Here is a 26,597-nt window from a genome sequence, read left to right as displayed (position 1 = left end):
TAAATGATGAATTATATGGTATGTGAATTATATCTCAGTAAAGTGGTTTTTAAAAATGTACTCTAGGTAGAAGGGAAAATATCTCAGAGTTGGAAGGTCTGAGATTCAAGAAAGAATGGTGAGCAAAGATGAGAGTAAGTGTGTAATTAAATGCAAAACACAGTGAGTATATAATACAATAGTAATAATGTCTAATTTGGGGGAGTCTAGTCTAACAAGGTAGACCTTACTTAGCCTTGTTATGCTAAGTAAGAAAGTGAAAGTATTAAGGGTAGCAACTAAAAGAATAGATAAAGAAAATAAAATTGCTTAACTAGTAGAGGGAGAAATGGAACTCAATACACATAGAAATCTGGACCTCGTCTTATTACTGGTCATTAAAGCAGATCACAGAGCAGCTGTAGTGATGGGCAGAGCCCCATAGAGAAGGCGGAGATCCCCTCAAAACAGACAGACCTTTGAGTGCTGGGTTTGGGGCACTGGTGGGTAACATGATTTTTTGTTCCTACTGTTTGTTTTTCTCCCATTAATACGTTTTTCAGTGAGGATCAAATCCATTTAATTCAAAGTGAGGCACAAAAAAACAACAGAAAATCTGTACGGATAGAAAGCACAAAATAAGATGGTGAGAATAACCCCAGATATATCAGCAAACACAATCAATATAAATGGACTAAATGTTTTGGTTAAAAAACAAAATTTTCAGACTAAATTAAAAATTAAATTCCAGCTCTTAGCTAGTTATTTTTTAATCTTTGAGTCTACGTTTGTTTGTTTCTTTCTTTTTTTAAATAGCAGCTTTATTGCGGTATAATTCACATGCCACACAATTCACCAATTTAACGTTTACAATTCAATGCTTTTTAGTATGTTCACAGAGTTGTGCAACCATCAATTTTAGAGTATTTCCATCACTCTAAAAAGACACCACATGCCTGTTAGCAGTCACTCCTAATTTCTCTCAAAATCCCTCAGCCTTAGGCAACCACTACTGTCTCCTTTCTGTCTGTAGATTTCCCTAGTCTGGACATTTCACTTAAACGGAATCACACAATAAGTGGTGCTTTGTGGCTGGCTCCTTTCACTCAGCATAATCTTTCTAAAGTTCATCCATGTCGTAGCATGACTCAGAACTTCATTCCTTTTTATTGCCAAATAATATTGTATGGGTATACGTTTTATTTATCCTTTCATCAGCCAAAGCACATTTGGGTTGTTTCTACTTTTTGGCTATTATGAATAATGCAGCTATGAACATTCTTGTACAAGTTTTCAGGTATACATATGTTTTATTATTACTTCTCATTTATTTATTTTTTTGGTGAGAAAGATTGGCCCTGCACTAACATATGTGCCAATCTCCTCTATTTTGTATGTGGGACACCACCACAGCATGGCTTGATGAACAGTATGTAGGTCCATGCCAGGGATCCGAACCCACAAACTCTGGGCCGCCAAAGTGGGGTGTGAGAACTTAACCACCAGGCCACTGGGCCAGCCCATATGTTTTATTTTTATATGTTTTGTGTGGGCATATGTTTTCTAGGACTGGAATTGTTGGGTCATATGATAACTCTATGTTTAGCCTTTTTTGTGTGTGTGAGGAAGGTTTGACCTGAGGCTCACATCTGTTGCCAATCTTCCTCTTTTTGCTGAGGAAGATTGGCCTCAGGCTAACATCCATGCCCATCTTCCTCTACTTTATATGGGATGCAGCCACAGCATGGCTTGATGAGTGGTATGTAGGTCTGGCACCAGGGATCTGAACCTGCAAACCCCAGGCCGCTGAAGCAGAGCGTGCCAAACTTTACTGCTGCACCACTGGGCTGGCCCCTCTATGGTTAGCCTTTTGAGGAACTGACAGAGCTTTCCAAAGTAGCTCATTTTACCTTCCCATTAGTGATATGTGAGGGCTCCAATTTCTCCACATCCTCTCCAACATTGGTTATTATCTGACCTTTTTATTACAGCCGTTAAATTAATAACACATCATGACCAAGTGGGGTTTTATTACAGAAACGTAAGTTTGGTTTAACGTTCAAAAATCAATCAATATAATTCACCATATTAACAGACTAAACAAGAAAAGCCATTTGATCATCTGAATGGAAGCAATGAAAGCATGTGTCCAATCCAACATCCATTCCTTATAGAAACTCCCAGCAATAGAAGAGACGGGAATTTCCTCAACGTGATAGAGGGTAAAATCTACAACTAACATCATACTTAATGATGGAAGACTGAATGTTGTTTTTTTCCCTAAGATCAGGAACAAGTCAAGAATGTCCACTGTCACCACTTCAATTCAAGATTATACTGGAGGTTCTAGCCAGTGCATTCAGGCAAGAAAAAGAAATAAAAGACATCGCAATTAGAAACGAAGAAGTAAAACGGTCTTTATTTTTCAGATGGCGTGATGACCTATGCAACAAACCATCTGGAATCTACAAAAACACTGCTATAACTAACTGACTTGAGAAAGGTGGCAGGATATAAGAGCAATATACAAAAATCAAGTGTATTTCTAGATACTAGTCACAATAGGAAATTGAAACAAATAATACCATTTACTATTATATCATAAGAAATACTTAGGGATAAATCTGAGGAAAGATGTGAAAGATCTGTACACTGAAAATACAAAACACCGCTGAGAGAAGTTAAAGACCTAAATAAATGGAGACATGTACTGTGTTCATGGATTGGAGGCTCAATGTTGTTGAGATGTCAGTTCTCCCCAGATCGATCTTCAGATTCAACTCTATCCCAATCAAAATCCTGGGAAGTGGTAGAAATTGACAAGCTGATTCTAAAATTCACTTGGACACACAAAGCATCTAGAATAGCTAAAACAATTTCGAAGAAGAATAACAAAGTTGGAGGATTTATACCATCTCACTTCAAGGCTTAGTATAGAGTACAGTAATCAAAACAGTGTGGTACTAACATCAAGTAGACACATAGATCAGTGGAACAAATAAAACCTCTGTAACTAGACCCATGTATACATAGTTAATTGATTTTGAACAAAGGTACAAAGACAATTCAGTGGAGAGAGGATTGTTGTCAAGAGTTTATCTCAGCTACTCCATAGTATTGCTACCTTGGCATACATTTTGTTTGGCCGAGCAGCCTGCAGGAATCTTAAATTGACACTAGCCCCTCATGCAAGCACATGCCCTGTATAACAGCCCGTAGAATCACAGCAAATGTAAGTTCCTGATATGACTTCCCCAGCAGTCCTTGTGATCAGCAGTCACCCCTACCTCCCAGGGTCTTCCCCATGTGAGCCCCTTAGGTAAGACCCCCATAGAGCTTACCAAAACTCTGCTCTTTTGATTTGAATTGACAATCTGACCTTAACCCAGGAGCACTCAACCCACGGACTCTAATAAAGGCATGTGCCCCACATCTGCACTCTACCTTGATCTCCCCCCTTGGCCCCTCTAGGCTGTGTGCTTCCTCCAGGACCTGTGAGTAATAAACTTCTTTATTTCAGTTTCCCTTGTGGTCCTTTGTTGAACCTTACCTCACTAACTACCACTTAACAAATGCTAATTTAACCAAGTTATAACAACAGTCTTGTCAATACATGGTGCTAGAACAACGGAATATCCACATTAAAAAATTAACTTTGATCCCTACCTCATGCCATATACAAAAACTAGCTCAAAATGGATAATAGACCTAAATATAAAATATAAAATTATAAAACTTCTGGAAGAAAACGTAAGAGAACATATCTGTGACCTCAGGCTATTAAAGAAAAAATTGGAAAACTTGACTTCATCAAAAGTAAGAACTTTTTCTCTTTAAAAGACATTGTTGGGCCGGCTCCGTGGCTTGGCGGTTAAGTGCATGCGCTGTGATGCTGGCGGCCCGGGTTCGGATCCCGGCGCTCCCCGAGGCACCACTTCTCCGTCCAACCCGAGGCCGAGTCCCATGTACAGCAACTAGAAGGATGTGAACCTATGACATACAACTATCTACTGGGGCTTTGCGGGGAAAAAAATGAATAAATAAAAAAATCTTTAAAAGACATTGTTAAGAGAATGATAAAACAAGTCACAAACAGGGAGAAAATATTTGCCAATCATGTATCTGATAAAAGACTGCTATCCAGAATACGTAAAGAACTCTTAAAACTCAACAAATAAAAATTAGAAATGGGCAAAAAAATTTGAACAGATACTTCACCAAGGAAGACAGGCAATACAAATTTCAAATAAGTACATGAAAAGATGTTCTAGATCATTAGCCAAATAGGCAAATGCAAATTAAAACCACAATGAGATACTAACAAACACCTATTAGAATGTTTAAAATGAGAAAGCCTGGCCATACCCAGTGTTGGTGAGGATGTGGAACAATTAGAACTCTCATACACTGCCAGTAGGAATGTGAAGCGGTATAGCCACTTTGGAAAACAGTTGGCAGTTTCTTAAAAAGTTGAACATACACCAACCATACGACCCAGCCATTCCACCTCCATTTATCCAGGAGAAGTAAAGCGTATGTTCATTCAAAGACTTGTACACCAATGTTCGTGGCGGCTTTATTATTTATTTGGGTTATTTCCAGTAGCCCAAACTGGAAACAAGCCAAATGTCCATTGAAAGGTGAAAGGATAGACAAATTGTGGTATATCCATACAACGGAATGTTACTCAGCAATAAAAAAGAATGAACTATTGATACACACAGCAACTTAAAGGAACCTCAAAATAATTATACTGAGTAAAAGAAGCCAGACAAAATAGACTATGCTCTGTATGATTCCATTTTATAATATTCTAGAAAATGCAAACAAATATATAGTGACAAAAAGCAGATCAGTAGTTACCAGGAGGGAAGGTCGGGGAGGGGGCAGGGAGGAACTACCAAAGGGCTTGGTCGATATAGGGGGTGGTCGATATAGTCACCATTATGAAAGCAGTGATGGTTTCACAAGTGTGTACATATGTCAAAGTCATCAGAATGTATGCTTGGATATGTAAAGTTAATTTATGTCAATTATACCTCAATTAACCTGCTAAAATAATCAGAAGATATTATGAACTTTCTCTAAATACATCTTAAAAATTATGTGACATGAATGAATTCTTAGGAAAATAAAACTTAAAAATTGGCACCCGAAGAAGTAGGATGCAAAATGGTGTCCTCTAAAGTTGTGCTACTGGAACCCCAATCTGAAGAGTCCTAGAACCACAAAAGAAATGGAATCCGGGGCCGGCCCTGTGGCTTAGCGGTTGAGTGCACGCACTCCGCTACTGGCAGCCCAGGTTCGGATCCCGGGCATGCACCGATGCACCGCTTGTCTGGCCATGCTGAGGCAGTGTCCCGCATACAGCAACTAGAAGGATGTGCAACTATGACATACAACTATCTACTGGGGCTTTGGGGAAAAAAAGGAGGAGGATTGGCAATAGATGTTAGCTCAGAGCCGGTCTTCCTCAGCAAAAAAGAGGAGGATTAGCATGGATGTTAGCTCAGGGCTGATCTTCCTCACAAAAAAAAAAAAGAAAGAAAGAAAGAAAGAAAGAAAGAAACGGAATCCGAAGTTTCAGATTTTCCACAATTGAAAACACTAGGCTCAGACAACTATACAGGCAAGTTCCACCAAACAGTCAAGTTTCAGATGATTCTGATCTTACACAAAATACTCCAGAGGTCAGAAAAAAGGAGATAATCCCCAGCTCATTTTTATGGGATGAGTAAAACTTGATACCCAAGTCGGGCACAACATTATGGAATAGGAAACTACTTCACACGTGAAGATAGAGACAACACTCTGAACAAAATGTTAGCAAACTGAATCTCCTAATGAATAAAAACGACAACACATCATAACACATTCCATTTATCCCAGGAATGCAAAGTTGGTTTGACTGCGGAAGATAGATTAATGTAATTCACCCCATTAGACAAGTCATAAGACAGATGCTATATACTAATCTTAACAAATGCAGACAAAGAGTGCCATAAATTTCAACGTCCCTTCATGAAAAAACTCTTAGAAAACTAGGAAGGGAAGAAATTTTTTTTAGCCTCATAAGTTATATCTACAGAAACCCAAATGCCAACATTATAATGCATGAGGGATGATTGAAAACATTTCGTTTCCAATCAGGCATAAGACACAGATGCTGCTAATCCACTCTAGTCAGTATCCTATTGGAGGTCCCAGGCAGCACGGTAAGACAGAGAACAAGATAAAGGAAAATTTTTAAAGATTAAAGGGTATAAATATTGGAAAGAAAGAAAAAAACTAGCAACAACTGGCAAATGATATGACTGTTTCAGAGACAACCCAAAAGAAGTCACGGATGTAGTATTAGAATTAACAAGAGAGTTTAGCAAGGTTGCTGGCTACAAAATCAACACAGAAAAAAACCCATGTTTCTATGTCCTAGTACTATCGGAAGATGTAAATAATAAAAGCGGTAGTGTTTATAAGAGCTGGCTGGTCTGTAAAATGTGGACGGCAGTGCCCTCCTCGCCGTGGTTGGGGGAGGATTAAGGAGATAAGACGAAGCGTTAGCAAGTGCAGTTAGTGAGTCAGCGAGGGTCAGTTCCTCTTGCCCCTCCCCGAGGCGCTGGGCTGGGCACCCTCTGGGGACCACATCGTGGCCTCAAGACCTGCAGGAAGATGGTCGTGACCATCACCCGAGTACCTATCCTATAAGGCAGAATATGACCAGCGCCACAGGAGACAAGGCACCACGGGACCAGAGGACGGAGAGAGATGCTTCCGCCTGGAAGCGCTTTATCGGGGCCTTGCAAGGGGGCGGCATCTAGATACTCAAAGAAGAGGCAGACGGAAGAGCCAGTGTGGACAAGGGCTGGAGGTGAGAAGGTGGGAGAGTCGGGGCTGGTGTTGGCTGCGGCAAAGGCTGGCTGGAGAGGAACCGCATGCACTGAAACGGGTGGGTCGCTAAGGACGGGACTTGTGGCGCACGGGCGCAAGGCAGGCTGACCTGGGCGCAGCCAACCCCCGTGGTCTCTCCCCTCCTCCCGTGCCCTTTCCTGCGCTGGCCTCTGAGCTCAGCAGGATCCTCCACTCCGTTCCCTGTGACGGCTGCCCAGTCCTGGCGGCTCCCCCAGAGCTGGCGGCCTTCCCGCCCCTGGGGTTTAGAGGAAAACCGATGTCCCTGTCCGCGGGAGGAAACCTCTGCAAGGTGTTTGCTGCAGGGACCCGGGGTGGCCGTGAAGGAGGATGGAAGGGGGCCCGGATGTTTGAACAGCTGGGGTGGATCAGGGGCTGCCACCCTATTCCTCTCTCCCCTCCCCTCCTTTCGGGCTCCGTGCCCCTTCCTACCTGGGGTCTGGCTGTGGTAGGGTCAGTTAATGGAGCTCTATGGTGGGAGGGCCTTCTCTCCCCTCAAACAGACAAGATTGTAGAAAGTGTGTTGTGTTTTCCCCGAAGTGGGTCTGTGGGTAGAGTGTTCCGGCACACAGGTAAAATTGGGCCATGGGGTCCACAGAGGCCTGAGTTGGAGACTCCACCCAGACCTAACCCACTGTTATATGCACGGCGACAGGAGCTAGGGCTAACTCAGATTAATACAAGGGACACCTTCTGACGAAGGCCCAGGAGACGTCAGGACTCCAGTCCCCAGTTCCTCGTGGAGACAGGCCAGGGATGGTGGAGACGGGGCCTGGAGCTTGTGGGGAGCCCCCAGTGAAGCTCGGCATGTTAGTTCCTTTCTGTGCCCCCCTCCAGTCCCCCAGCCCAGGACGAGGGAGGAGCAGCCCTGGAAATCCCCATGCTGGGCCTTGGCCTGAGAGCTGGGCTTTCCTGCCTCCCAGCGGATGACATCCCTGCCACTATTTTTCCAGGGCTTTCCACCTCGCCAACTGTGTGCACGCAGTCCCTGGGGCGTGGGGAGGGGGTGGCTGCCTGCGGGCTGGGGGCAGGCAGGCAGTGGACTCTGCTGACTTTGCCTTTCTCCTCCCCTTTCTCCTCCGCCTGCCGGGGATCAAAGTGGGAGGAGGCTCCACAGAAAGGAAACAGCCTCCTTTTCCAGCCAGCCTGGCTTCCTCTTTCTTTCACCTGCCAGGGGCTACAAGATCCAGGTGCAGAGAGCTGCCCGGAGGCTGGCAAACAGGAGAGACAGCAGCCTGGGATGGCTCCCCGTTCAGGCCAAGTTTCTGCGTCCCCAAGAAGAAACTTAAAAGCTGGGTGCTCTCAATTCTTTCTCTCTGTGGCTGCTTCCCGCCCCTCTCACCCTGTCCCCCTCGCTGCTTCTCTCCTCTCTCCCTGCCACTCAGCAGACGGGCCTGGGTGGCAATACTCTTGTGCCCACTCTGCGCAGGCCCTGGGCACCCCATGTTGGTTAAGCTGGGGGTTCCTGACTCCATCCTGCCCTCCCGGGGAAGGCGGCCACAGAAGCATGTCCCTCTGGTGAAGGAACTTGGGACGCAGAGCCAGGGAGAGACAGACTCCTGGCTGGGGCTCTGGATGAGGGGTTCCTAGGGCAGGGGCTCCTGATGAAGCCGGGGCCTCTCCTGGGGGCCTTCAAGGCCTGGGAGTCGGCCATGCTCCTCTCTCCTCTGGAAGCCCTCCGTGCTGACCCAGTGCCGCCCTCCTGGCCGGTGCCCCCGTGTCCAGACCTCGCCCCGTGATTGCCGAGCTGTGCCTCCGTGGTGCCGGGCACAGTCATTCATGCATCACCATAGAGAGACAGCGAGGCGTGGCGGAGGGAGCCACACCACTGGAGGTGGGCCTCAGCCTCGCCACTGCCCAGCTGTACAACTGAGGACGAGGGAGTTAGCCTCTGTGAACCTCAACTGTCTCATCTGCCAAATGGCCATGAAAACACTCAGCTCGTGAAATGAGAGCTAAGGGATGCAGTGAGCCCAGCACAGGACAGCAGGCACTGAGGAAGTGGCCCCACTGCCCTTGTCTCAGCTCTCATCCTGGGTGTCCCATCCCCCAGTGCCTGAGGACAGAGGATAGCACTGCAGTCACCAAAGGAGAGCGAGTGTGCTCCAGGGGAGGAGGGGCAGACCGCTGCTTGCTTAGCCCATCTTCCAGCCAACCAGGGACCCCCCCAGTGTGCTTGGCCGAGATGCCCACCCTGCTGGGCCAGCTGGGCTGAAGAGGGGAACTCAGATGTGGCAGGAGGTCCTCCCACCGGCTCCATGCCCAGCCTGGTGGCCCAGGTACAGCACAGGGGACAGAGGGACAGGGGACTAATGTTATTGCACACCTTCTACAGACCAGGCAAATGTCTTTCTCATGTCGTCCTCCCAATAAGCCTGTGATGTAACTATCCTCGCTTACAGATAAAAACTCTGGCTCAGGGAGCTAAGGGATGCCCCCCGGGTCTCGCAGACCACCTCACCAGGCTGGTGGCACAGCTGGGCTCTCAGCAGAGCTGGCACAGGAGGCCCCACGGGTACACAGGGGCTTCTTTTCCAAACAGCTCTGGCAGGCTCAGCTCCCACAAGCGGGACAAGCAGGGACAAGTGGCTCAGGCCTGGCGCCCCAGCTCCAACCTTTCTTCCATCCTAAAAGGGCCCGCCCACCACCTACACCCACCCCAAAGCCAGGGCAGGAGTGTGGGCTGTCTTGACAGCACTGGGTCCTGGGGGTCTCACGGCTTGAATTACAGCCCTGGCCCTATGCTTTCTAGCTGGGAGGTTTTGGGAAATTGTCTCATCTTCTCGAGCCTCATTTTTCTATCCGCAAAATGAGGATAACAATGGCACCCACCCCCGAGGGTGGTTTGGATTAAATGAGATGCTGTGTGTGGAGTCTCAGCCCCTCAAGCACGTGGAGCACGTATTAACATTCCCTCTGATTATTGGATTCCCAGGTTCTCCTCCTCCCTCCCCAGACGCCTCTGTGGCTTGGACAGGGCTGGTCTAGGACAAAGAAGGCAAGGGAAGGAGGTGTCAGGTGCGGTCTGATCAGACCTGGGCTCCCCATGTTCTCAGCCAGTGCCCCCCACCATCCTCCCCAGAGACTAGACACCTCCCAGCCTCTTTCCCGTGCTGAGACAGAGATCAGGTCAGAAAGGGCTGGAAGAAAGGTTGGAGCTCTTTGGAAATCACAGACAGGGATGATGTTCTCTGAGTTCTTACCTTTCTCACTGGTCGGTGTCCACGCTCTGGAAATATTTTTAATACCACCCCTGGTTATAAATCTGCTTCAGTTACATTTATTGCTTGCCCATTGTGCATGTTCTGGTGTTAGGCTGTGTGTGTTGGTGGGGGGGACCGAGGTGACTCAGATAGCAAGTCCCCAACCCACTTAAGGAGCTCAGAAGGGGAAGACAGCTATACAAGCTCCTCACTCAACACATCTTCATACAAGGCAGAGAATGTGATGTGCGTAAAGGGGGGAAGTAAATGAAGTCTTGTGGGAACGAGGGAAATGATTAACTCTTGCTGAAGTTGGCGGAAGTGGAGGCAATCTTGGAAGACCTCCTGAGGGTGGCATCCTTGGAGATGAGTATTGGCGAGTGGGTAGGATTTCTTCTGGTGAAGAAGACTGGGATATTCCAGGCTGAGAGAAGAATGAGGAGCAAACAAACCAGCCCTGAAGTGTGAGCTATATTCAGTGGGATGTAGGATTTGCAGAGGAGGGATTTACAGTGAAACCAAGAAAAGCATCACACGTTTGATCCCCAAAGTGAAGGTGATGGCAGGGCAGAGGTACACTCAGATTTCCCCCCCACGCCAGGGCCTCTGTGCCCAGTTCCTCAGTCATAAAATGGGGATAAATCACATCTTCCTCATAGGATTGCTAGGAGGAAAAAAGAAAGAGGGTATATAAGGCTCTGGGCTCACTGTAAGTGCTCATGAAAGCTAGGTCCTTCCAGTGTTTCTCTGCTGTCCACCTGCTTCCCAAGCATAGACTCAGTCTCTGCTGCAGACTCAGCAGAATTGAAGTTAGTTGTGGACTTGTCTCTCACTGTGGTGTAAGGTCCGGAAAGCAGGAGTGCCATTAGGTCCAGTCAACAAACATTTATTGAGATACCACAACGTGCAACATGCTGGCCCCCCAAAGGGATACAGTGGTTCATGGAGAGCTCTCAATAAGCGGAGACAGGGATAGAGATGGACGGATGGAAAAAGGTAGGGAGAGATGGATGGATGGAAGAAGGGAAGGAGGGGGATGGAGAGGGGTGGAGGGGGTGATGGGGAGAGGGCTGGTTGGTTGGATGAAGGATAAAGGAGTGGAGGCATGGGTGGAGGGGACAGGGAGGGATGGGTAGAGGAAGAGAGAGAGAGATGGATGGGTGAAGGGATGGAAGAGTGGAAAGTGGCTAGAGGAATGGAGAGATGGAGAGACTGAGGGAGGAACAGACAGGTGGGTGGGTGGATGGATGGATGGATGGGGGGCTAGGGAAAGAAGGCTGGTTGACTGGATGCATGGATAGAGGGATGGGTGCTAAGATGGGTGGGTGATAGGATGGAGGGAAGGATGAATGATTGGGTGGATGAAGGGATAAAGGGGTGGAAAGTTGGATGGGGGAATGAGGGAGGGATGGAGAACAGGATGGATGAAGAGATAGACAGGTAGAGAGGGAATGGAAGAATGAAGGGATAGAGAGATTGAGGAAGGGATAGAAGTTTTGTGTGTGTGTTTGTGAGGAAGATTGGCCCTGAGCTAACATCTTTTGCCAATCTTCCTCTTGTTTTGCTTGCGGAAGATGGTCCCTGAGCTAACAGCTGTGCCAATCTTACTCTCAGGGATAGAGGTAAAAAGAGAGAGAGAGATGAATGGAGGGAAGGGGGGAGAGAGGGATGCAGAAATGAAGAAACTGATGGATGGATGGGTGGGTGGGTGGATGGTGGGGTGGGGAAATGGATGGAGTGACAGAGGGGTGGTCATCCTCTAAGGAGCTCACCTTCACCAGTCACTGCAGATCCTGGCACAGAGTATAGGCTTGTTTGATTTCTGTTTGATTTCAGGGTATGTGTATTTGTTTAATTAAAATCAATGCATGTGGACATTCTTTAGGAAGTATGCGGGCCCTCTAAATGCTAAAACATCCCATTTCATCTCCTCCTTGGTCGGGAGTGGGAGGTCCTTTGAGGAAGACAAAGAGAAGAGAGGCAGGGCAGTCTGCTGAGGGAAGAAGGAGGAGGAGAGGCCGGCTCAGCTGTTCGGTGTAAACCTCCCACCCCGGGTGGCATATGGAGAACATGTGGGCCCCTCCCTCCCGGCACCGGAGAATCGTCATGCCAGGAATGCTGGCAGCCAAGGGCACAGAGCGTTCCCAGAGGGAATGCTGGCAGTCGGGCAGGAGGCAAGTGTTAGAAGTTACAGCCTGGAGCCTGGGTCTGGAGTGGGCCCCGAGGGACTGTGGGAAGCTGAGAAGAGGTGGGCTCCAGGCTCCCCGTCACCCCCGGCTCTAGACACAGTCACCCCTCCAGGCCTCCAGCAGGGACCAGGCCCCCACCCATCCAGGCCCTTGGAGCCCACCTAGCTCCGAGAATCAGCACTGTGGAAAGAGCCCTGGGGGTCCACTCTGCCGCTCTCTTACCACGGGACCTCGAGCGCGTCACTTCTTTCTGGGCCTCGTTTTCCAGTTTCCACGTTGTTCCAAACACCATCCCGCCCCCTGTAGCTGGTCAAGAAGGAGACATTTATCATCAAGTAAGAAAAACAAGCACTGTCTATGGGGCTTTCCAAAAAGCCCAGTGTTTTCCATGTAAAGAATTGTCCGTGATCTTGACATCATGCCCACCTTCCACTCACAGTTTGGGCATTAAAGAGTAACATTTCTTTTATGAAATAAGGGCTAGTAATGGCAATCTTGCCAGACAACCTCTATTTTTGTAATTTTTCACTGGATGCACGAAACCCCAAATTGTGAAACACAAGAGCAGAGGATTCCTACAGGGCCTTCCAGAGCTGGGTGGAATCCTCTGTCTTAGATGCGCCAAATCCCACCAGGGCTCTGATTTGGAACCTTGATGCATACAACTTCCCTCTGGAACCTTCCACCTGCGCCTGGAGGCAGCAGTGCCCTTGGGGTTCAGGAGCTGGCAGGGGATGCTTTCTGGGGCCACAACTGGACCTTGCCCTCAACAAGCCATCTCAGCCCCAATGTCTGATGCTGAGTCCCCCCTCCCCACACTCCCCACCCAGCTCAACCAGGAGCTCCTCGCTCCTCCGGTGATCCTGTGACCAGACTCCGGAGAGGCACTCCAGACAGGACCAACGTGGGCTTGATGATGGCTCCCTGTGAACACATCTGGAGAGAGTCAAATTCAAGTTCAGCAGGGGACAGCCCGGTTGGGCTGGGTGGGCCCAACCACAGAAGACATGATAGAAGGGTTGTGAGCCTCAGCCCATGTGCACTGGCCGGTCTGGACCCTGAGTGCTCGCCAGTCCTGCCGGACAGGGGGTGGGGAGCCCATTAGAGATGGTGGGAGCATGGGAATCAGAGACCCTCCCGGACCAGAGCAAGGCTCCCGGAAGCCACTCCTGGGACACAGCCTCCCCTGGGTTTTCTCCTCCTCCCTAGATACACCCACCCAGAGCCAGCTCTCCCAGTCTGGAAACCTGCAGAGGAAACATCACGGCCAGCCCCAGCAGGACCTGCCGGCTCAGCAGTTTCTCCCTGCCCCACGCCCCGGCTCTGCGGGCCTCTCCCTCCCAGCAGACTGCAGGCGGCTTGGGAGGCCTGGGAGCTGCAGACAGCCAGGGCCCAGTCAGCCCTGGTTTCCTGGATCTAAGAGTTTGTGCTCATTTATTATTTAGCAAATATGTCTTTACCGCTGACTGAGGGATGTGTGAAACACTGGAGAGGGTGGGGTGGGAGTATGTGTGTCTGTGTGTGTCTGTATGATTGTGTGTGCGAGCATGTGTGCGTGCACACACGTTTTGGGGGGGGGGGTGTTCTGAAATGAGCCTCCGCTTTCCTAAGCAGGCTCCCAGTTTCTGGAGGAGGAGGAAGTGGAAAGGCTTACGCTTAAATTTTCTTTCTTTTGCTTTTCCTTTTATTGAGATATAATTGACATATAACATTATATTAGTTTCAGGTGTACAACTAAATTTTTTTAAATTTAGTTTTTTATTTGAAGACACATGCCATTTCAAAACTGTAGATAATTTGAAAAGATATCAGTGAAAAGTCAGCCTCCCACCCTCTCCACCCCTCAGTTTCTCCCTCTGGGGTCACGGGATCCCCTTGAATCTGCATTCAGAGGAGAGGCCATCATATCTTGTCCCGGGGTGGGGGGGTCAGTGCTAAAGCGTCATATCCAGAGGGGGAAACAGAGCTGTAGACCCTGCAGGGCCTCAGGGCTCATCTGGACCAGACTCCCTCCCGTAGACCAGGAGAGAGAGATGGAGAGAGGGGAAGGGACCTTGATCTGACAAGGCAGGGGAGGCCGGGGGCCGGGGCCTGGAACTCAGGCTCCTACTCCCACCCAGCGTTCTTTCTGCTGAGTGCACCCTTCCCTGGCTGCGGACCAGGGGCCCGTGGGTCCCCTAAGAGGTCTTGGGACACGGTCAGTGCCAGGGTCCTGCCGGGACAGCAGCCACACACTCAGCAAGACCTCTGATCAGTGAAGGCCTCCTGGGGTCTGAGCCAAAGCAGGACCCCACGGCTGGAGCCCCCAGTTGGTTCCTGACGGTGGGGACTGAGGTATGACCCCACTCCAGCTGGCTTCTCACTGCTGGCAGGTGTAACCATTCTCAGTGGCCTCCGCATTGTCACTCACAAAGCTGAGATAGTCACAGAACTGCTCTCGTGGCCGGTGGCGAGGCTGGAGCGGGATAAGGCCCGCAGGTCCCTCAGCCCCCGGCCCGGCGCAGACGACCTCGCGGCCTTAGGATGAAGATAAACGTCACAGCTGTGGCGATGATCACCCCACCTCCGCCCTGGCCTCGTTCATCTCCACGGCACTTGTCAACATCTGACCTTCTGCATATTTTAGTCGCCTATCATCTCTATCCACAAGATGGTCCACGACGACAGGGATTTTTAATTGATTTTGTTCATTACAAAGCCCCATACCCAGAACAGTGCCTGGCACGGAGGAGATTCTCATGGAGATTTATCGAATGAATGAATGAATGAGTGAGCAAGTGAATGAAGCATTTCAGCTGTGAACTTGGATACCCCAAAGTGTCTCAGTGAAGAGCTGTGGACTGAGTGAGGGTGTGAGTGGGAGGGACAGAAATGAGCCTTGCCCTGAAGAAGGTCAGGGTCCCACGGTCGTCAGGAAGGTCTCCAGCTCCATCAAGGATGACAGAGACCCACCTGGGCAGAGAGGCGGGGGGAGGGGCTCCCAGTGTCCAACTAGGTTTCCAGACACTCAGGACATGGCTGCCCTCCAGGCCATTGCCTGGAGACGAGGACAGGCCCCAGAGTACCCCATCCCCAGGACCCTGGGTCCCCAAAGGTGGGACAGCCCTGGAACGGCTCTCTGTCCTGTGCCCCCTGTGCCCCCTCCTACTCCCATAGCCCCTGGGCTTCTGGCTGTGTGCTTGCCCCACCCTCATTACCACAGACCGCCCAGCTGTGGATCTTCCCCGTTGCCTGAAGGGGGGGACCAGGGCTGATGGGTCATCATTTGCCCAACCCCTAGCATAGAGTCGGGGTGTCATAGGGACCCAGGGGATGTTGGAGGTGTGAGTGAAGGAGCAAAGGAACAAGTGCTCCCCCTCTACTCCCCACTCCTCCACCCTCCATCCCCCAGCCCGAGATGGCAGCCTCGGCACCTGCTGCCCCGGGGCCTTGCCATCCACCTCCTGCATCTCGGCCACTTCCTCACACAGTGGGCAGCCTCCTGGAAGCTCACAAAGGCCCATCAGTGAGCACAGACCCTGCATCTTCTCCCCTCCCTTCCCCCTCCCCACGAGGACTGGTCCCAGCCCCTGTGCCTTCATCTCCCATTAAAATAAACATTCATTTTCCGGGATTTCCTCAGGACGCCTCTCCCTCCCAGGGCAGCAGCCCCAAACCTGGCTTGGAAATCCGCCTTCCCTGCCTCTGCGTTTCCTTTGAATTACCCTTTTCCTTTTACTTGCTGGGGGGTGGGGGAGAGGGGGGAAGTACAGCTGGGCCGGTCCAGCTGTTTCCCCAGCAGCCTGGAGCTGCTTTGGAAACGAGGTGACAGCCAGCTCCCCCCAGCTCCCCCCAGCTGGGCGAGGATTAAGTTAACAGGCTGCCAAATGCTCCGGGGCAGCCACCCCCGGCCCCCCCGGGTGGGCGGCCTGCTCCCTGTAGCTGGGGGGGGGGGGGGGGATGGAGAAGAGGGGAGTCTGCCCCAGTCCAGCGAGGATACTGACGCATGGCAGAGCAGGGTGCTCCAGCGTCCTTCCAGGTCTCCCCTCACCCCCCCGCCTTTGATCTCATTCCTGCGGCAGCTCCATCACCAGGGCTGCCCTGCTGTGTGGCCCTGACAGGACTTCCAACTTCTCCGCCCTCACATTTCACCTCCTGGAGGCGGGCCGACGTAACGAGGCTGAGAGGGTGTCGGGCTTCCACCATCGTCAGAGTCACCTTGGATCCTGAGGTCCAGCCGTCGGTCCTGCGTTCACCCACTGGGCCATTTAGCAGACATTTGATGGGCCCCAGTGTGGACCAGGCCAGGTGCTGGGCACACAGGGGTGAGCAAAGCACAGCGCCAGGCCTCAGGGAGGCGGCCAGGGAAGAGACAAGGACGAGTCCACGTGATCGGGACTCTTGATGGAGGGGACGCACAGGGCTCGGGGGCACAGAGAAGGGCGTCTGTTCCAGGTGTTGGGACCTCAGGGAATGCTGAAATTTAGGAGACAGGCAGGAGTAACTGTAGGAGAAAGGCCCCATCTAGACCTGAACCGCCCTGCTCTATGGCCAGGGTTGCTCATGTGTCTTCTCATTGGAGGCCCCGGCTGCCTGTTTCCATCTTGTCTGATGAACTACCATTAAAACCATCTGTCAGCTTCACTGGGGTCTTGAGCGGCCTGACCCCTTGTATTAGTCAGGGCTCTCTGGAGAAACAGAGCCGATAGGATATAGATATATATATGGGAAGAGATTTATTGTAAGGAATAGGTTCACACAATTAGGGAAGCCAAGAAGTTCCGTGATGTGTCGTCTGCGAGCTGGAGACACAGGAATTTCAGTGGTAACTCAGTCCAAGTCTGAAGGTCTGGGAACCAGGAGCCCCAAGGGCAGGAGAAGATGGATGTCCCAGCCGGAGCCATCAGGCAGGAAGGATGGAGCTAGTCCTTCCCCCACCTTTTTATTCTGTTCAGGCCCTCCATGGATGGGATGAGGCCCACCCACACTGGGGACAGGGGGCATCTGCTTTACTGAGTCCACCCATTCAGATGCTAATTCCATCAGAAGCAGCCTCACAGACACACCCAGAAACAATGTTTAGCCAAATATCTGGGCACTCCGTGATTCAGTCAATTTGACACATAAAATTAACCATCACACCCCTCTACTTATGTCCTTTCTGGTAACCACCTCCCATTTCTTCTGCATCCAACTTAGAATCCATGGTGGCCCAGCATTTCAACGACACTTACCAATCCTTGAATTTCCCTCTTCCATCTATCTTTTGCACCCCCCTGGAAAATTCCAACCCTAGATGAGTTAACTCTCAGCTTTCTCTGTCCTCAGGATGGGAGGAGAAATCACCCCCTGGGGTGGACTGATCCCGTTGGAAATGCAGGAGCCCCAATGGGCCCATAATACTCAAAACGCCCTAGTGTATCTCAGGACCACTCACCATTCCAAACCTCAAAATATCTATTCCAGTCCCTACTGCTGCGTGACAACACCCCAAGACTCATTGGCTTAAAACAACCATATTTATTTAACTCACAAATCTGCAGTTTGGGCGAGGCTCATCTCTGCTCCATTCAGCACCAGCTGGGACGCCTCAGCTGGAGATTGGAGGAGCAGCTTCCAAGGGACTCAGTCACGTGGCTGGTAAGTCCCTGCTGCTCTCAGCTGAGAACTCGGAAGAAGTTGTGTGTGCTCATTGGGGGTGGGGGGGGAGGGAGGGAATGAAAGACAAATGGAGGTAAAATGCTGACGAGAAGTGAGTCTGGGTAAAGGGTATATGAGTGTTCTTTGTACTATTTTTATTTTTGCAACTTTTTTTTGTACATTTGAAATTATTTCCAAATAAAAACTTAAGAAAATAGAAGTATATCACATAAATTCTCAACATTTGAAACTTTTGTAGTCATCATCATTATTGATTTCACAATGGTCGAAGACCAGACCATACTGTGTATGATTTCAATCTTGGGAAATTTGGTGAAACTTATTTTATGGCCCAGTCAGATTGCTTTGGCAAATTCCATGTGCCCTTGAAAATAATTGTCATTATTTGATGTGTTTTTCTGTATACATCAAGCATTGTTTGTTCATCATATTGTTATTCACACCATCTACATACTCAATGACTTTTTTGCCAGTCTGCTCTCTAAGTTGCTGAGAAAGGTGTGTTAAAATCTCCACTAAGGTTATTTGTCTATTTCTTTCTGTAATTTTCTAATTTTTTTCTTTATATATTACTAGGTGCATATAAAAAACAAACAGACATCAACAACAAAATTAATCCGAAGAAAGCAGCTTTCCCTAACCCCACGTTCCAGCCACTGTCCTCTCCTGCCTCCCTCACAGCCAATCGATCCTCTCAAAAGACTGGCCTATGTCAGTGGGGCTCAGTGTGGTCTGAGGACTGGCAGCATCAGCATCATCTGGGAGCTTGACGGAAAAGCAAGTTCTCGGCTCCGCCCAAGACCTGCTGAATGGAACCTCTGGGGGGGTGGGGCCCAAGAATTCCAATAGGAATTTTACCCCTCAGCGGTGTTTCACCCGTTGACCATTTCCTCCCCGATTTTACAGAACAATTCCTTGTTTTCAGTAAAAATAATATATTTGCTTATTATCAAAATTAATTATAGAATATGAAACTGAATAATGTAAAAAAAAAAATCACCCCAAATCCCACCACCCAGAAGCAACTGTTTCTAACGTTTGATTAATACAATTTCAGATGTCTCTTTATGCATACATACAGATAGAAGGATGGACGGACAGATAATAAAAAAAAGTAGAGAGGTGTATTGTAATAATATGGGATGACAAATATCCTATCTTAAACTAAAATGGATTGTACTTAATTTTACTTGAACTTAGCAGTATACAGTCACGTGCCACATAACAACACTTCAGTTAACGACCGACCGCGTGTACGATGGTGGTCGCATAAGATTAGTACCATATAGTCTAGATGTGTAGTAGGCTGTACCATCTACACTCTATGATGTGTAGATGTATAGAGTACACTCTATGATGTTATACCTTTTTCAAAGTTTGCACAATGGAATCGCCTAACGACACATTTCTTGGATCTCGACAGTCCCTGTCATTAAGCGACACGTGACTATAAAAACAAATTCAGTGGAGAAAAAGGAGCGACTTAAGTAACTTTGAAAAACAATATTTTGACTGGATGCTGTAAGGCTAAAGAGGAAATACTGTACACAGACACTGTATTCTCATCAATGTGTTTCTCAGGGGGTCTAGGTTAGCCATCCTAAAACTACTTTACATGTACAGTAGGGCTGAACAAGTACATACATATATTCTAGACTATTAGAGCTAGGTGTTTCTCTGTCAGAGAAATATGTTACAAATAAGTAAGGGGAAGGCTAGAATGAATGCTGTGATGCTGGATTAGAGTCAGGATGTCAGTATGAACTCACGTTTATTATAATATATACATAGAAATATAGTCTATTTCTATATAGTATATAGTATGTACTAAGTATATACATAGTAGATACAGAAATAAATATAGTTATTTGTGTTTACAAAGTTCCTAGCTCTGTCTGCTGAGAGGAACTGGGAGCAGTGACACCCCAGTTACAACAAGCACACCCAACACACAGATCTTGGTTTCTAAATACCATTGTCCAATAAAAGGAACCATGGCTCCCTGGAGAAATGGCTAATTGTAGGGCTGAAACAGAAAATATGAGATGAGCCTGGGGCATCTTATAGTGTCAAAAAGTAAGAAAGTGCTTATACATACGTGCACAAAAAAAGACAGAAGTATGTCAAAAGGACAGAGGATGCTCAACATCATAAGTCATTAGAGAATTGTAAATTAAAACAATAATGAGCTACCACTACACATCTATTAGAATGGCTAAAATCTAAAATACTGAAAACACCAAATGCTAGCAAGAATGTGGAGCAACGGGATCTCTTATTCATTGATCCTCACCAAAAAAAAAACCCCCCAAAACAAAAAACAAAATGTCCTAACCATTTTGGAAGACAGTTTGTTTCTTATAAAGCTAAACAAAGTCTACCCATACGATCCAGCAATCGTGCTTCCAGGCATTTACCCAATTTACTTGAAAACTATGTCCACACAAAAACCTGCACACAAATGTTTATAAAAGGTTTAGTCATAATTGCCAAAACAACCAAGATGTTCCCATAGGTGAATGGATGCATAAACCGTGGTACATCCATACAATGGAATCTTATTCAGCAATAAAAAAGACATGAGCTATCTAACCACAAAGAGACATGGAGGAACTTTAAATGTATATTGCTAAGTGAGAGAAGCCAATCTGAAAAAGCTACATACTATATGATTCCAACTACATGACGTTCTGGAAAAGGAAAAACTATGGTGACGATAAAAAGATCTGTGGTTGCCTAGAGTTGGGGGAGGGAGGGATGAAGAGGCTGAGCACAGAGGATTTTTAGGGCAGTGAAACTGCTCTGTATGATACTACAATGAGGGACACAGTCATTATACATTTGTCAAAGCCCATAGAATGTACACCACCAGGACTGAACCCTCATGGAAACGATGGACTGCAGTGAATGATAATGTGTCAATATTGACTCATCAGTGGTATCAAATGTACCCCACTAATGCAAGATATTGATAAGAGGAAACTATGTGGGGGGGTGGTGAAGGAGTATGTGGGAATTCTCTGTACTTTCTCCTCAATTTTTCTGTAAACCTAAAACTATTCTAAAGTATAAAGTCTATTAAGTTAAAAAAGACAGAGAGAGAGACAATGAAGCCAACCTAATAAAGTTCCCAATGGCCAAGGCTGGAATAATTTCAACAACAAAACAAATGATAGTGTTGGTTATAACCCAAAGAATAAAATAAATAGTCATGACTCCATACTGATATAAACAGTGATTGACCACATAAGTAAATGCAGTAGAAGGGACAAATCTTCCTTTAGAGAATTCCAACTAAATGTAGAAGAAATGAGGGCAATGGAAAATCACCATTAGAACACAAGAGTAATGATTACTGCAGGCAAGATCCACCGATGGATGTCCCCAAAGTATCTTTCCAAAAATATTTATTAATTACTGTGGTGGTTTAATATATGTCCACAAATTCCTTCATACTTCTCCCTCCAGGAGATGGAGATTAATTCCTCTCCCCTTGGGGACGGGCTGGACTTAATTACTCACTTTGACAAATAGAGTGTGGAAGGCGAGAAACAGTAGATTTCAGCAGAGAAACCTGGCAGACCCACCTTAACCAAATGATCGGGTTAACGTCACCAGTAAAAATCACATTCATGTCATATACCTCCTGATACGAAACGAGAAGGGCACTTTTCCTTTTTTGGTGTTCCTCCCCAAAATCTGTTGTCTCAGTCTAGTCATGAGAAAACATCAGACAAACTCAAATTGAGGGACATTCTACAAAACACTTGACCAGGACTCTTCAAAAAAGTGTCAAGATCGTGCAAGACTGCGAAACTGTCACAGTTTGGAGGAGACTAGGGAGATATGACAACTAAATGCAATGTGCTGTCCTGGATTGGATCCCGGAATAGAAAAGAGGGATTAGGGTGAAAACTGGTGAAATCTGAAAAAAGTCTAGGCTTTAGTTAATAGTATTGTACCAACGTCACTGCCTTAGTTGGGACCAGTGTGGCATGGTTATGTAGGATGCTAACCTTAGGGGAAGTTAGAGAAAGAGTATATGGGGAACACTTTGCAACTTTTCTGTAAATCTAAAAATTTTTCAAATAAAAAGCTCAAAAATAAACTAATAAATTGCAATAGAAGCAACTGCTAAATTTTAAATAAAAAGCTTTTTTTTACCACAAATGATATTAGTTCCTATCAGGCCCTTTAAAGTCAAGAAACATTATTACATAAAATATTAATTATGAGAATGGAATAATTATGTTTTTTTATAATGACATTTTCCCAGCTTTATCCCAAGTATCTATTGATTCTTGCTGTGAAAAATGAGGAAATTAACACATTCAGCATTCCTCCCTCCTCCTCTCCTCCGTCTCCCAATTCTTGTTGGTCCTGTTAACATCATTATTTTATTGTTGACGTTTACAACATTTACACCATGTTCTATACTCCAAATTCACAAAGATTTTTATTTCTATGTTTAAATGGATTCAGTAGTTATCACCAATATGTTTACCCAGGCTTCTCCATTCTGAGCTATTTATTTTGACAAATCCCTTTGTTGACTAGATTGTATTGCCCAATCGTTTGTTTCAAGAAGGATTAAGAGACAGTCATTCTCTAAGTTCATGGATGCCTGGGAATGTCTGTCTGTGACCTTTCTATTTGAAGGAAATGTACCTGGGTATAAACTCCTTAGGTCACAATTCTATCCTTCAGGACCTTGTAGATGTTGCCCACTGACCCTGGCACAGAATATGTCTGGAGAAAAGTCTGCAGACAGCCTGCTTTCCTGTATTCATGTGACTCGAGATTTTTACCTGGACGCCCATATAATTCTGTCTTGAGCCTTGAAGTTCAGTAACATCGTTAGGATATCATGCTCGAAACAGAACGTCCTGAATCAGTTTTGTATGTCCACATTCAAACCTTTATTTCAGGAAAGTTTTTCCCCATTATGTCTGAATATTTTTCATCTTTCTTCCATTTGACCTATTTTTCTTTTCAGAAACACTAACTGTGCAAAGGTCATATCTCTTTGGTCTGACCTCCAAAGGTCTTTTAGTCCTTCAGATAACTACTCCTTAAGGGCTCAGTTGTGTCTCTCCAAGAAGAGAGGTGGAAGTCCTAACCCCCAGTACCTGAGCATGTGACCTCATTGGAAAATAGGGGTCGTTGCAGATGTAATTAGTTAAGAAGAGGTCATACCGGATTAGAGCAGGTGCTTCATCCAATATGGTGTCCTCAGAAGAAGAGGAGTGACAGAGACACAGAGACACAGAGAGAAGAATGGCACGTGACGATGAGGGCAGAGATTGGAGTGTTGCACTGCAAGCCAAGGATGGCCGGCCACCACCAGAAGCTAGGAGAGAGCGTGGAGCAGATTCTCCCTTGAGCCCTCAGAAGAAGCCAAGACTGCCAACGCCTGGAACTCGGCCTTTTAGCCTCCAGAACCGTGAGAGAACCAATTTCTGTTGTTTTAACCCACCTAGTCTGTGGTACTTTGTTACAGCTGCCCTAAGCAACTAATATACTGTTTTCACATGTTTGTTCCTTTCCACTTATTTTTGTGTGTTTTTCTCCAGGTGTTCGCTACGTGCCCTTCTCAACTCTGTCTCTGTTTATTTATTTATTTATTTATTAAGATTTATTTATTTATTTTTTAAGATTTATTTATTTGTTTTCCCCCAAAGCCCCAGTAGATAGTTGTATGTCATAGCTGCACATCCTTCCAGCCTCTGCACGTGGGACGCGGCCCCAGCACGGCCAGAGAAGCGGTGCGTCGGTGCGCACCCGGGATCCGAACCCAGGCCGCCAGCAGTGGAGCGCGCACACTCAACCGCCAAGCCACGGGGCCGGCCCTGTCTCTGTTTATTTTGAGTTGTTTTTCTTCTTTCCAACGTGGCTTTTAATTTCTAAATGTCTTTATTTGCTGCTTCCACTTCTCTCCTGAGTGCCACCGACTCACCCTCTTTCTGTCTGCTGTCTTACAGTCTCTTCAAGGAACACTTGTTGTGTCTCAGCTCCTTAGGAGGTCAGACCGCCTGCAATCTCCGGGTCCGTGGCTGTTTTTCAATCATTCCTCTTATGATGTGAGCTCCTTTGCCTTTTGCTTATATTTCTTACCTCCATTTCCTCTCTTATTTTTTTCTCCAGTTCCCTGATGCTTCCCCCATGATGATTATTCATCCTGGAACAGGCTGGCCGTTTGTGGAAGGATGATGTTGAAAGGAGCAGGGTAGGGAATCTGGGGAGCGATTAGGGTTTGCGCTCTCAAACACACTCTTACTAAATCCTTCATTTCCATTCCCTGGAGCACATCACCCCCCACCCCCTCCCGGTTTCAGCCCTAAGTGTTCTGAGGCTCTCAGCAAAGACCTCAGGCTGCGGGCCTCCAGAGTTGCCGTCTGTGACTTCCGCCTGCCTCCCTCCTTCTCCACCTCAACCCAGCAGCTCCTTGTGCTAGGAGGTGCGGGTGCTGGGCAGGGAGAGAGGGTGGGCCAGCAAGCCCCCTCCCACCCCCACGCTGTCCTGTGACTTTGAACTGAGTCTGGACGGGGAGTGTCTGATGCCTGGTGACCTCAGCCCAGACCCTGTCACCCACTGGGCAGGCCTCTCAACCGTGCCATGGGGAGGGACACTCACTTCCTCCTCGGGGCTCTGTCTCCTCTCTTGTTAGAAGTCCTATTTTACAGCATTCAGCAGGTATACTTCCTGGTTTAATAAAAGACGGAGTTCCCCGGTGCCGGCCGCATGGTGTAGTGATTAAAGTCAGAAGCGCTAAGCTTTGGCGGCCCAGGTTCGTGGGTTCAGATCCCGGGCGTGGACCCAAACCACTCGTCCGCCATGCTGAGGTGGTGTCCCACATACAAAACAGAGGAAAATTGGCACAGATGTTAGCTCGGGGCCAATCTTCCTCAGCAAAAAGAAAAGAAAAGAAAAGAAAAAAGATAAGGGTTCTGCTCCTTCTTTTTCTTTTCCAAATTCATTGCTGTTTTCAGGGGGCTTTGGGTGCAAGGAGAAGCATAGGTTGGGCTTCAAGTTTCCATTTTTAATTTCTGCATTCTTGAAACTCCCCTCCCTTGGCTTCAAGGACCAAAATACATGCCTCATTTTCCTCTTTTCTTGTAGGTGACCCCTTCTTGGCATCCCTTGCCCCATCCTCCCGTATCCAGCCACGCAATGTAGGCAGAAAGGAGGCGCCTTGCTGAAGTCCACACAGTTGGTAAGGGAAGGAGCAGGGATTCCAGCCTCAGGCACTGTAGCTCCACCGCTAACAGACTCTCCAGTGTGAGTTGATTTCCACCGGGCATTGCCTCGCCTGCAGCTCCCAGGGAACCATTACATCATCCTCGCTCCCTTCTCAGGTCAGAGTCCCAGAAATAACAACCAGGGGCTCGCACAGTGGAGGGAGGACTTGTCCCACCTCCTTCCATCAGCCGCAGGGCCTGGGGAGAGGGTCTGTTGGCACCCAGGAATCCTGGCTATTGACTCACCTGGAACAATACAGGGTGTACGGTGAAAGGAACACCTGTTTCTGAATACAAACAAGCCCCCGGGAAACTGTCCCCAGCCACGTCCTGCTGAGAGGCCTCAGGGAGTCCTGGAGCTCCCATCTGGTGCCACTCACTCAGCCAAGGAATAGATAGCAGGACCTGGTGGCAGTGAGGATGGGGAGGAAGCTCAGAGCCTGGGACCTGCGTTTAAGCCCTGACTCTGCCATTGGTTGACCTGCGGGCACCTTGGGAACCACTGCCCTCTCACCTCTGTGTTTCCATTTGTCCAATGGATGGGGTGGCCTGGAAGATCCCTGAGTCCCTGCCGGTGCTGGTGTTCCAGGATTCTGGGCTCCGCTCCAAGCCCTCTGGGGACTCAGCCTGCTCCCCATTCCTCCTGTAATCCGGCTTGGGCAACTGGATGGGAATTATTCCCTTTGCTAGGGTGTGTCTGAGAACGCCCCTCAGGGCCTGAGGCTAGGGCCAGCTGGGCAGCACGGGGGCATTTGTTTCTGAGATCCTCACGTCACCGTGATGACTCATTCTTTCTCTCCAGTGGAGGAGGGACTCGGGGCTTCTCTTCCCCAAGGAGCAACTTTCTGGTTGGTGAACTGGAGGTTCTCAAGGCTCTGAGGGAAGCTCTCTGGCCAAGGACAGTTTTCTGTCCAGCATTTGGTCCTTCAGATACTCCAAAGGAGCATCTATTTATTCCAGGGACACAACCTTAAGTGGGCCTAGGGGCAACCAGTGGGAGGTTAAGTTACGGGACCTAGTTGAAACTTGGACTGTGGTCAAAGACTGAGGTGACAAGCAGACTTTGAGTCTTGTCTACAGCCAGTAAGACCTTTCGATCTTCCTTCCATTCTCTTGCTTGTCTTCTTCTATCCTTACTTATGAAAGGAGAGGATAGACCTTTCATCCATCCATCCATCCATCCTTCATCCATCCATCCATTCATCCATCCATCCATCCATCCATTCATCTAACGATCCATCCATCCATCCATCCGTCCATCCATCCATCCTTCCATCCATCCATCCATCCATTCATCCATCCATCCATCCATCCATCCATCTAACCATCCATCTAACCATCCATCCGTCCGTCCATCCATCCATCCTTCCATCCATCCATCCATCCATCCATCCATCCATCCATCCATCCATCCTTCCATCCATCCATCCATCCATCCATCC

Source organism: Ceratotherium simum, chromosome 34 (genome assembly GCF_057802395.1).
Source record: "Ceratotherium simum simum isolate JZ-2026a chromosome 34, ASM5780239v1, whole genome shotgun sequence".
In the NCBI taxonomy this organism is placed as follows: domain Eukaryota; kingdom Metazoa; phylum Chordata; class Mammalia; order Perissodactyla; family Rhinocerotidae; genus Ceratotherium; species Ceratotherium simum.
Note: the sequence above shows the minus strand (reverse complement) of the source record.